This window comes from Calidris pugnax, unplaced genomic scaffold (assembly GCF_001431845.1).
Source record: "Calidris pugnax isolate Ruff unplaced genomic scaffold, ASM143184v1 scaffold18, whole genome shotgun sequence".
NCBI classification, from domain to species: domain Eukaryota; kingdom Metazoa; phylum Chordata; class Aves; order Charadriiformes; family Scolopacidae; genus Calidris; species Calidris pugnax.
In genome coordinates, this window is record NW_015090812.1 from 15896616 (window position 1) to 15908723 (window position 12108).

A 12108-nucleotide genomic window follows, 5' to 3' on the forward strand; every position below is an offset into this window, starting at 1 on the left:
CCCGCTGTTGTGTAGGGGCTCCCTGCAGGTCTGCCTGCTCAGGTATTGAGTGGGTGTGTTTCAATACCAGAAGCAGTAATTAGAAGCTTATTAATTGAGAAATGACTTAAATTGATTTGAATTCCTCCCAAGCTGATAAACTGTTTTTTGCAGGCAACAATGTTATTGCCAAGGCTGTCTCAAGGCAGAAGTAATTTTTTCCTTAGGTGTAGATATGGATGTCATTTTGACTACTTCTCTGCAATGAAAAAGACTTTTGTGTAGCTCACTTCAATGTTGCAATTTTCATGTCAGGTTATCTTCTCTTTCTCCCTGTCCTCCCAGCAGAATTTCAATGTTAAGGTCAGATACACAAACTGGAAAATACCCCTACTTTGGTGGTTTTCCCACTGTTTTTGCTCCCGTGTTTTGTTGCCGGGGCGGGAGACTCGTCTGTTGGTGGTATCCAAAGCCAGTCCCCGCAGCCACACGTCTGTGACCTGAGCTGCCTCCTGCCACCTTGTACCTCCTGCCAGCCCGGACACGGCACCGATACCGACTCTGGGACGGAGGGGAAGGAGACAGCGCTCATGGGTGTTTGTCAGCGAACGAGAGGACAATCTGAGCAGGGTCACAACGTGCTCTCTTTAAACTTTCAGTGGACTAATGTCACGTTGCATGTTTTTGTGGGTTTCCTGCTGGATGTGTACCAAATTCAGTAGGCTGCAGTAATCTTAGCTGTATGTTTTGACACAATATGATATTGTTTTGAAATACTTGCCTGCTCTCAGTTCTCAACTGGAATCTCAGGAGGTGCGTTTTGGATAGATGGGAAGAGATTCTCACTGTGTGGTGGATCCCTCAAGATTTATCCCTTCTCTTTGGTAGGTGATGCTCTCTTGAATATGGGAGCACCATCACAGTGTGCTTGTTTTCTTAGAGGCTGCCTGTGGACCACTGGAGCACCAAATCAGTGCAGTGAGGCTCAGTGTTAAAGTATGTCCATCCTTGTCCATACCTGGTTTAGTTTCACAGGGATGTGAAACACTTCCAACAATCGAGAAACCACAGAACAGATTGGGTGGGGAAAAATCTGCCATTCCAAGACCTGGTTTTTGTTGTGTATATGGGCCTTACATGTTGTCTATTAATCCTATATTTGCACCTCTTGATGGTGAAAAAGACATACTGTAAGAAGTTGGTGACGTTATTGCCTGGCACTTCAGACACTAAAGATGGGGGGGAGAGAGAGATTTGCAAGGGAAAAAATGAACAAACAGCTCTTTGTTGCCCAACTATTTCAGTGCTGCTGTGGTTTAGCTGTAATATTGCGTTACTCTGTCCACAGCTTTTTATGAACCTCTTTTAGAAAAATTTTAAATTTAAATAAATAATGCATTTCTCTAATTTTATTTATTATCTCAAGTGCTAGAGTTTGCTTGCGATTATAACATTGCACTGCCTCGGGTGATTGGATATATAAAATCCTGGCCTTTGTTTCTGAGCAATAAATTCCCAAACTTTTCACTTATCTGGCTTTGCATTTCATAAAGTAGCTCTTGCTCAATGTAGTATTGGAAACTGTGGAAAAGTTTTCTGTGCATAATTAGAATTTATTTGATCAATAAGGCATCAGTCTCTTTTCCCTTAACTCTATATGTTCTGCAGGACCTGGCAAAAAATCTTGAGGTTTCTGCTCATAAACTGAATCTGTTACCTTTTGAAGTAGAATGTTTTTCCGAGCGGGCTGCAAAACAATTTTTATGGACGTTTCAAGTAATTATGTAAGGAGCTTTAATGACTGTTAGCCTCACTGATGTTTGAAACATTAGGGGGGTAAAAAAAATTCTGTGAAAAGAAATTTTGTGAAAAAGGAAACCCCAGACAGCCCCTGCCCCCACCCCCCACCATGTGTTGTTTTGAAGTCCTGCAGTAGTTAAGGAGAACACTGCCCAGGTTTGGTTTTTTTTCAATCTTTTCTACAGAGGAAGTGTGGTGGTCTGGGGCTTTAGAGGCAAAGCTGAACTACCATCACCCCATCCCACTCTCCCAAAAAAAGACAACCAAAAACCCTAGATTGTTGCTTGCACCAGAGCTACAGTTTTGGTCTAGCCATAGCTTGCAATGGGATCTGGCAGTCCAGCATGCCTTGTCTTTATGTCAGGTCCTGCCACGTGGTGTCTTGCTGTCTCTCATGGCACTGGGCTATGATGGTGATAGTGCTGCTGGAGATTGGGGGCAGCGGTCATTCCTGGGGCATAGGGGAGGCCTTTGGAAATAGGGGTGTTGCATGGGGTTTTCTTTAGATGCAAGAAGCCATGGGCTGGGATAGAGCTTGACTGTCCCATGTCAAATTGCCACCTTTTGGTTGATTAGTAATGGCTGTGTTTTCCCAAGTCTGTGTACTCCCTAGTCCCTGGGCAGCAGATGATCAGTGGTGACTTGCAGCCAAGATCCGCAGCAATTTCAGTATTTCCTTTTGAGCTGCGGGAACAGGATGGGGAGCTGCGGGGAAGCTCTGCAGGCTGTGGATGAGTGTTTGCTAAGGCAGAGGTGGGTGGTAGTGGAGCAGGGAGGTATCAGAAGGGACAACAGCACGGAGCAAAAAGCGTGGGTAATGGTATGGGAACATACTGGTCCACGCTTCCTCTGGATTGTGCCGTCCTGGTATGTGTATTTAGACCAAGACAACCTGGGATAACTGGCTGTCAGCTTGGTAAAATAATCAGGTTGCCAAGAACTCCATCACCTTATTAAGCATAATTTCAGATTTATGACATATTTGTCCATCTTTAATGCAGCTAATTTAAAATATGCAAATGTGGTTTTTAGAACTCTGTAGTTTCTCTCCATATAGCTTATGCAATTTTTTTGTTTCTCCTGGTTTTGCTCCTCTGCTCTCTCAACCAGGGTTCAGTCTAAAGGCAATAACTGAGAAACTCTTTCTTTCCCTAAAGGGGTATGTGTAGGCTACGGGGATGGGAAGATGAGAGTCAAAGCTCTTGTCCATAAACATTTACCAAAGCTCATTTCAACAGCCTCTTCTGTCTTTGTTACAATAGCTGGAGCTATGCCAGCCCAAAAAGGCCAAAACCTGCTTTGCTTCGACATTTAGCTAGATCCTTATATTCATATCCTAATGAGGGGTAGAGTTACTTCTGTTCTCCTTGTGTGTTGGATAGCACTTATATCATTGGTAGAACTTGGGTGGGTTTTTTGCACTGTCATTGAGTTTCTTTTGCTTGCGTGGGTTGCTCACATAACTGTTAGTGGGAAGACAAACACTTAAAATAGAAAAATATGATGAGATGAGGGCTGTCAAGTATTATGCATATATTCTGTACCTTGCATGCTGAGTCCCTGACCTACTTGAGGCCTCCAGGTACTCCTGCAATGTAAGTGTTTAGCAATGATAAACTGCAATGTCTGGCAGAGGGATTCAGTGTGCAGGAACAACACCTGAAAAAACAACCTTTAATTCTTTCCCTGAAATGAGCTAGTTCCAAGGTTTCTGTTCTTTTGGGAGGGGTTGGACAGGGTGTTTCCATGCAGTGTATGCTGGCATGATATTCAGTGGCCAGCGCCTTGTTTTAATACTTGTCAGCAAAGTAACATTGATAGAGCTGACTTATTTGACCTATTTTTTTTTCCTGCATGTGTGTTGGCAGTAATTCTTTGAGGAGTTTTATTTTTTTCCTCCTAGAAATAGTCAATATACCAGGAAAAGTCCCACTCAGCAACAACATCTGAAAACAACAAAAAAGAGGGGAAGGCCAGAAAGCCCCCAGGTAGTCCCCAAACAGCAATGAGCTATAATGTGGTCAAGGAGAGAGCTGCAAGCAGCCAAGGGCACTTGCTAAGGTGGAGATATAGCTGTCAGGTTTTCATAACCTCATTGATTTTTGAATGAGGACAAATGTAGTTGTGTTCTCCAAATAAATGCTCAGAGTGGCCATGTTACTTGGTGTTCCTTATTAAATGGCTGAGTTTCACAGCTTGTCACAAAAGGCCTTGGAATTTATTCTCGGCTTTCTGGATAGTCTGATCACAGATGATGGAACTAGGCAGGCTAAAGGGTCATGGCATTTTAGAAAGAGATTCTCTTAAAAATAACTCAATGGCCTTTTAGAGTTGGAGTGATCCCCAAGATAAGCTGTTTCTGATTATTCTGAGGCCAGGGATATGAGTTTTTCTTATTAAAAGCACTAAACAGGGGCCAAACATGGATAGATGTGTATAGGCTTAAAAGGCTGTGTGGATCAGCACTGGTTGAAAATGTTTTCTGAAGTTTGAATGGGTTAAACAGTATTACTGATGTTTCTTGACACCTTTTTTGGAATATCATCTATCATATTAAAAGTGTATTTAGGGGATGAACTTGTTTTCATTCTGTACAACTGGAGGGCACATCAGTAATGTGCATCTTGTTTTCAGACTAGTCATAAACCAGTCCTCGGGAGCTGACTCACTGCTATTTTGTAAGCAGGGTTTGCCTTCCTTTCATGCGGTTCTGCATTTTTCTGTTCCCTAGTCCATGGTAATTTAGATCTTAAGTGTGCTGGTGTCAGGAAGCCTGCCTCCTGGAGTAGTATCTTATCCCTATGTGCATGGTGTGTATTCGGCCTCATTTGATACCAGCAAACATAATTATTGATGGTTTCATTTCTTTCTAGTTCGGTCTTCATCAAGCTATGGTACAAAGGCACTTTCCCTACAGCTGTCTAACATGATTATTAATACACGCTTATTAATCATTTGGGTGGGATACTGTATTTAGTCTGTTATTGTCATACTAGCTTACTTGTATGGGCTTGTTTTCAATTTTTCCTACACAATAAATGAGACTTTCCTGAGTTTCAGATTAATTGACATGTTCTGCTTGTATTTTAACCAAGCTTCACTATTGGGATGCCATGGTAGGGTGGGAATGGGAAAAATGGGCCACTGGAAAGAATCAGAGGGAAGGCCATAGTTCTAGTACAGCTTCAGCATTCAAGTTACAATTTCTAGTATGTAGCACACCTTGAATTATGACACTGGATTCGACTACTGACTTTAAAAATCACTTAAACTTAGTCTCATGCCTTAGTAACACTTTATTCATGGCAGGTCAGGTATTTTCCCCTGATTGATGATAACTTTTTATTACTTCCTTTTACTTGGATCAATTATTTATTTTTTTTTTAATTTTTTTTTTTTTATTTGGCAGCTTAGGAGTAGGTAAGATGCCAGAAATCTGTCGTCATTCTTATTTTTTAACTAAAAGTTTTTCTGAAAATAACTGTGTACCAATGTGTAAATCAAAGTCTTTCAAAAAAGTTCTGCACCTGTGATTATATTTTTTATACCTTTGCTAGGTTACAGTTGAAAGGTCTGATTGTTTTAACTGATGTTTTTGCAAAGCTTCTGTGACTGGAAAACTGACAAGAATCATGCCAATTTCGTGTTAGTTCTGCATGATTAAAATAAAGGGCAGCAGTGTGGGCTGCCACTAGAAATATTCCAAGGAAAATCATACGGGAGAGGCTAGGGGAGAGAACCCAGCAGAGACTTCTTTTCCCTGTTCCTTCTCTTCCACTGTAGCTCCAAGGCTGAACATAGTAAAAAGGAAAAATGGAAACCATTCTCATGAAAAAAGGGTGGAGTGATACCACTTTTCCTGGTAGTAGCCAGGAGGCTGTAGAGAGGGGAGAAACAATAGGAAGCTTTTCGTTTCCTGGGTGGAGTTTCACATTTGATGCTGACAAGTGGGAACCCGACAGAGGAAGGCAGAAGGCATCGGGCTGGTAGAAAGGCAGCACCTTTCCTGGGAGCTGCTGGACTTCAGTCTGGGTGTTCCTGCAGGAAACTCCACCCTCTGGTCCTATCTCTGGTACGTTTTCTAAGCCTTGATGTCGTTGTCTTGTTAGTGCTGGCAGAAAGTTGCATGTGTGGGAGATATGCAAATGTACTGCGATGTTCTGATACAATTTTAGCGCAGGAAAAGAGCAAGCTCTGTGCATAGGCATCGTCAGCTCAGCTTCAGTCTTGCAGCTTGGCTTATTCAACAGAGCTGTTTACTCCGAAAAGAGGCTTACGTGGATGTGGGGTATAGGACCAAGTTATTAATTTTGTAAGTTTAAAAAGCAATTCCTGTCAAGTCATACTTCCATAAAACTAAATTCCTTTACAGACAGTAGGAACTGTCTGTGTGAGTGTAAAGTAATTGGATTGTTTAATGGCATGATTATTGAGGATTTCTGACAATGTGAATTCTCTTACTGCTTGCAGTGTGTACCATCACCGGAAGAACACTGGCTTTGCTATGAATAACTGAGGTGGACTTTATCTTCTCTTGTTTCTCCCATCGTAAAAATTCTAAATACTGTGTTGCCTTTTTTGTGTGCGTTTGATTTTTCTTGTCAGGTTCAAAGAGAATATGATCTTTTTGTGGGAAAGAGGAATGAAGCTACTAAAATCCTTTCTCATATGCAGGGTTAAGTATTGCACTCAGAAGGGTAATGCTCCAGTGGAATTTGAAGTCTTCTCATAATTTAGACTTTGGTAAAGAAAGTAGATGAGTCATTGCAGGGGTTTGATGGCTGAAAAGGCTGATTAATAATTAATTTAAAAACAAGAAGCCCTTTCCTCTGTCCCAGCTTTCAGCCATTCAAAAGATCATCAGATTCCCACACGTACTTTAGCGTTTGAGTACTATGGACATGTTTGTTTTGATGTCTTTCCCTGAACTGCAAATGTTGCTTTTTCTTTGCTTTTGCTCACACGTTATTTATAGAGATAAATGTCAAATATAGTTGGAGCATTTTGATGAGGTTACAGCACTTTGAAAGAGCCAAATGTTCCCATTATTTTGGTGTGAGTGTTAGGGTTAATTATACTTGCTTCATAACCTTTTTGAGTTGCACTGGTATAGTAGGTGCTTCATGGGTAAAGGTGTTCCAATTTTTCAGAGTTTGTATGCTCTTGCGTACAGGTTCATTTGCTTTTCCTCAGTAGACGTTTGTCAGTCAAGGCCTTCTATTTCCACAGGCTTGTGTTTAAGCTGGGCGTCTAATGGGAAACCCTAGGCCCATTTTGCCTTTACGCTGGGATGGTGGTAAAAGGGGAGAATGCTGCAGGCTCAGTGTGATCCTGAAGGGGTGACTCAAAACTGGTCCTTTGAATTCAGTGAAATTAGCATAAATAATCTCTATTTGAAGAGTTCTTTCAACTGCAGTAGGCTCAAGACCAATTAATGAAAGGCATGGAAACTGCAGTAACCTGTAAGATGTAAATTGATGCCCTCTGAGTGCTCCTGCCTGGAGAAGCTCTTTGATATGAGGTAGGTTTTGTGACTCTGTTCCTAGAAGCCCCTGTAAACTGGGGTTTGTCTCTTTATGAATTAAAACCATGTTGTATGCAGTCCTGGGCATTTTTGGTCCTGAATCTTGAATGTTCAATGCGTGGTGAATATACATCAAGGCATTTTTTTTCTGACAGTGAACAAACAGCCACTCTCCGACATTTGATTTTTTTATTATTATTATTATTTATAAGCATGAAAGGTGATGAAAATGTGCAATAATTTTACCTTGGGCTATCGCTATCATTACATTTAAACCTAAAATAATTAACATTTGCAGTTCAGCAGTCCCCTTGGTCATTAAATCCTGAATTATGGCTAGGCTATAGTCTTCTGACCAAGCTCCTCTAAAAAGAAGATAGCTGTCAGTATTTGGCACTGAGATGTAGCTACAACCTTCTGGTGTTGGTGTTTGTGACATTGCATTTTGTCAGATATGTAGGGTGTAGCAGCTGAACCTTGCGCTTCTCAAGGCCTCAGTCTGTGAAGAGTTGTCTAAATTTTCCAGCTCGCAGATAGCGATACCCTTTGGCCTGCTTTAACCATGAACTTTAATTTACCTTAGTCAGAAGTTAAGATTTAGTTGCATGCTGTATAAATTCTTTATAACCATTATCGTGTGGTGCAGAGTTACCACGAGTAGGGTTTTTAGAGTGGAAAATAGAGTGTGCAGGATGGCTTTGCAAGGATAGCACTGGAGTTAGACTCCAGTTACTTTTTAAAAAGAGGTTGTTTCACCTTTGTAATAAAACAGCCATTTGCACTGGCACGAAATATGGAAGGGAAAGCCTTTTGTTTTTTTTTTAATTTGTGTTAAAAGGATTGCAAGTAGAAAATGTGAGCGTGATGAAGAGATTTGAGCTGCAGGGAAGGATATGCAATTTTATTTATAAAATCAGACCTCCTCAAATGCTTGTTTTACTCCAGTACAACCTCCTGATGTAAATGTCATGTGCAGGATTGAGTGGGTGGTCACCTGCTGGGTTGTACAGAGAGGAGGACAGGAAAGCAGTTTCCTCTTGAGGGGTACTGGGAAGAAGTGGATGATTTCATGGCTTCAAGTAGATAAAACTTGCTCTCGTGGCAATATGGGCAGTGGAATTTGACGAGAAGTGGGAGGGGAGAAGGATATGTGTGACTAGGGTGATGTTTTGCGTTGTGGAAGGAAGAAGCAGGGTCTGGAATTCATAGTCTGACATTTTTGAATGTGTGAAGTAAGCCAAAGGAAGCTTGTGGGTGTTGGGACATAACTGATTTGCTCCAATTTGTTGAGTAGGTGTGGACAGAAGGACAGCAAGAAATCACTAGGCTGTGTTTTAACCTAAGAGGCAAGAATTGCGCAACTGCACTAGTCAGAAGGAAATGTCCCAAGGCACCCTGGGCTGCTGTGGGTCCCGGTGTGTGAGCCTGGCAGCGCAGCTGTATTCAGCTCACAACTCCAGAGCTGCTTCTCTCTGGATTCCTGCCATTGGAAACCTCCTAAGGCAGGGAAGGCCCGAACCAGAAGTAGTTGCCGTTACATTTGCTTTTCCTGTGGGATCAGTGCAGAACCCCTGGACGGATGAGATAGGGGTCAGAGATGACCTGTGTTTCCTCCAGACCTTAGTTTTTCCTACTCGCAGACTTGTCTGCAGGGGGAGATTTGTGGGTTGAGCAATGGTGCTGGGTGGGGGGGTGTCTGTGGCAGAGTGAGTGGATCTGGCTGTTGAAACTTGCCCCAGGGAGCAGGGCTCACCAGGGCACCTCACCTTGTACACTTGGTCCAGAGTCTGTAAAGCAAGAGTTAATATACGCAAAATATGTGGCTAAGCAATGCTTTTACATTAAACTTTGGCAATTTTTGTAACAGTGTATCTCCTGCTAATTACATCACTGCAGAATAAGTGAGACGAGAAATTGTTGTTTGTTTTTTTCTTTTCTTTTTTCTTTATTTTTTTTTAAGCTGAACTCAAACCAGTCCCTATAGGTTTTCAGGCTTGGCCACAAAAATGTTACTTGTCATGTGGTGTCACATCAACTGAGAAATCCTCAGACAGTAAGCCTGCTTGGATTTTCTGACACTTGCCTTTCCTCCTGGTCTTGTCACAATTCTTCCATCATTTGAACTGACTTCTCTTGTATGTTTGCATTATGAGGGGTAACAAAGCCTGTGAAACATACTATCCACAAAAAATAATAGTCTGTAATATTCTTTCAGTTTTCCTAATGGAATCTTTTTCCATGTGTACATTTGCATTAATAGCAGTTGGCTTCTAGTTAATAAATACAGTGTCCTGTGAAAATAATGGGTTATTAGGACTGGGTGAGTTCCTATGGTGCCCTTAGTGCTGCAGCTTTCACTAGCTAGCCGTGCCTTTGCTTGTGTGCACAGCAGAGTTGTTTACATGTTAGGAATATGCTGGAGGCAAGGAGAAAGGAACAGCTTTAATGTGATGCAGTTTAGATGCTCTGTGGGGGAGGCCTCAGAGCTGTTCATAACAGGATCAAATGTCGATCAGTGTTTCAGGAAGAATAAAGTTACTGTTTATGAGAAAATTGAAGAATAGTATATTTCATGCTTTCCAGCCATCTTAAAGCCTTTTATTTTTGATCCTATCTAGGAAAATGTCCCCCTCCTCGGGTTCTTTTGAACCCTGTAGAGTATCAGTGGTGCCTAGTAGAAGCATCTGTCCAAACCACTCCTGTTTGCCTCCAGCTGCTTTTCTGGGCTGCCTTCAAGTAAGGAAACAAGTAAGATGCCAGCTTTTCTTTCAAGAAAAGCCTGTTGATCTTGTTGTTGAAGATGCTGCAGGAATGTTGTGGCTACTATTAAATCTGTTTTAAAGGCAGATAATGGGGATTTACTGGCTTCACAGAGTGAAAAAACAGTTACTCTTACATCAACCCGTGAACATGAGAAGATGGCTTCTCCCTTATTGCAAGGTATAAAAGCTGGAAGGAGAGGACAAAGACCGAGGAAACGGCTAGAGAGGACTGGGGAAGAAAACAGCTGAAAACCTCCTCCTCTCCCTCCAGAGCTATTTTTTTTTTTTGTCAGTGACAGAGAGCTGTGGGATGAGCAAAGCTGATCTCTATCTGCAGCAGGCCATGGCTCTCATCTGAAAATGTCTCGGGGAAAAAAACAGTGAGAGCCTAGCTTGGGGGGGGGGAGGAGGGGAGCATCCAAAGTCAAGGCACCTCTCTGCTGGATCTGAACCTGCAATTCCTGTTCCAGACTACTTTGCATTGTATTCAGGTGATGCTTGAAATCGTACAGCAAGGGGCTGTCACGTTTTGTGTTAGATTACGCCCCGTGTGTCAGCTGTCTGGGCAGCAGGTTGGGGTTTGGGAAACAGCAGCTGGGGGATACAGCTTGTAGAGAAAGGGTAGGGATGGGGAGGGAATGGAGAGGAGTCTTTGAAAACTGTGTCAGAATAAAAGGCTTTTCAAACTAAGGCTAGGTGCCTGTTGGAAATACTTCTCTAAAACAAACCTGGCAAATACACTGTCATGAATTTACCAGAATTAAAGCTTTTCTGATTGTGTGGTTTCTTGCATTCTTCTTAGAATGGTTTGGTGTTGAACCAGCATCCTGATGTGTCGTGTTGTCTGGGCCTGTCCCCTTGGGGAGATATTTTGGACAGTTACTTCTGAGTAAATTCTGTGTGGTTCTGGAGTTAAGAGCTTGTCTTCACATGCTGTTGAAGAATTATTCAAGTCAGCTGAATGTGTGAATTTAAAGTGAATTGCTTCTACTGCCCTACATCTCTGAGATAGAATGAGAGTCACTGATTCTGGAAAAGAGCATCTGAAAAGGGTCTCAAGCTGTTTAATCAATCAATTTTTTAATTTGTATGGGTTTTGTCTCTTAAGAAGTAATCCAAAGTGCCTTATGCAGACAAAGCCTCAAAGTGGATTATGTTATGTAGGAAGGCTGTTCTTAAGGATTTGGGAGGGTTTATGTGGACACAGATGTATTCCTAGTCTGAAATAGCACTTGTATTTTAAAGTCACTCTGTACCTTCATCTGAACTTAATATTTAAGCAACTCCTTCAGACTCTGCTAACCTTAATCAGAAATTATGAGAGGAATGTGAACTGACTTTTGTCTTTGCAATAGACCTTTGAAACACTGTTGTGGCATTTTAAAGCTGTCATTAACTGTGTGATGACAGCAAGTTTCAGTAGAAACTTCTAGTTCATGTGTTTAATCTTTTATAGTGAATGGAATTCATTTCTTAGGTGGGTAAAGGTACTGATTTTTTTGGGAGATTTTTGGGGAAGATGATGAAGCATGTTAAAGGAATCTGAGCCCTCCCAGCAAATCTTGGACTTCCAGCCCAAACTGAGATTCTTCCCATCCCATAGAAAGCTTTTTTAGATATGTGTATGAAGCAGAGAACTTTAGCGAAATCTGGGCAGTAAAATAAGGGTGAGTGTTTTAGTATTTGAGGCTTTTGGCAATCTGCATAGTTATGTTTACCTTGAGCCTGAGAGGAGGGGACAAAGGAATCCAGCACAGGGAGTGTACACTTCAGACTGAACTGTCTGTGCAAACCAGTGGTTTTGAATATTTGCTGCCTAATTTAATGGGAATTTGATGCAGAAGGTATGGGTAGGGCTCTCCATTTTGCTTTTTAATGTACTGCTACAGTCTGTTTTTTATTTTCCCCTCCTTCACATTCCTTCCCATTTCGCTGTTTTAACAGAAGAGGAATGACTGAACTACTGTATTTTTTCCTTAGTCAACGACAGTGTCAGTGGCTGATGTACAGCAAGTGCCCGAGTTATTTCCTTTTCAGCTACTG

The 12108-nt window shown here is 41.8% G+C and overlaps 1 protein-coding gene across 2 annotated transcripts in view; it reads left to right on the forward strand.

The window, feature by feature from the left end:
- Positions 1-12108, forward strand: part of LRRC8D (leucine-rich repeat containing 8 family member D) — a 53041-nt gene that overhangs the window by 14982 nt on the left and 25951 nt on the right. Inside the window, exon 1 of one of the 2 annotated variants that reach the window (XM_014939147.1) lies at positions 5752-5851. The exons of the other annotated variant lie outside the window; for it this stretch is intronic. The gene's annotated coding sequence lies outside the window, so the exon portion shown is untranslated. Of the gene's footprint in view, positions 1-5751; positions 5852-12108 lie in introns of those variants that run through there. 2 annotated transcript variants of the gene reach the window in all.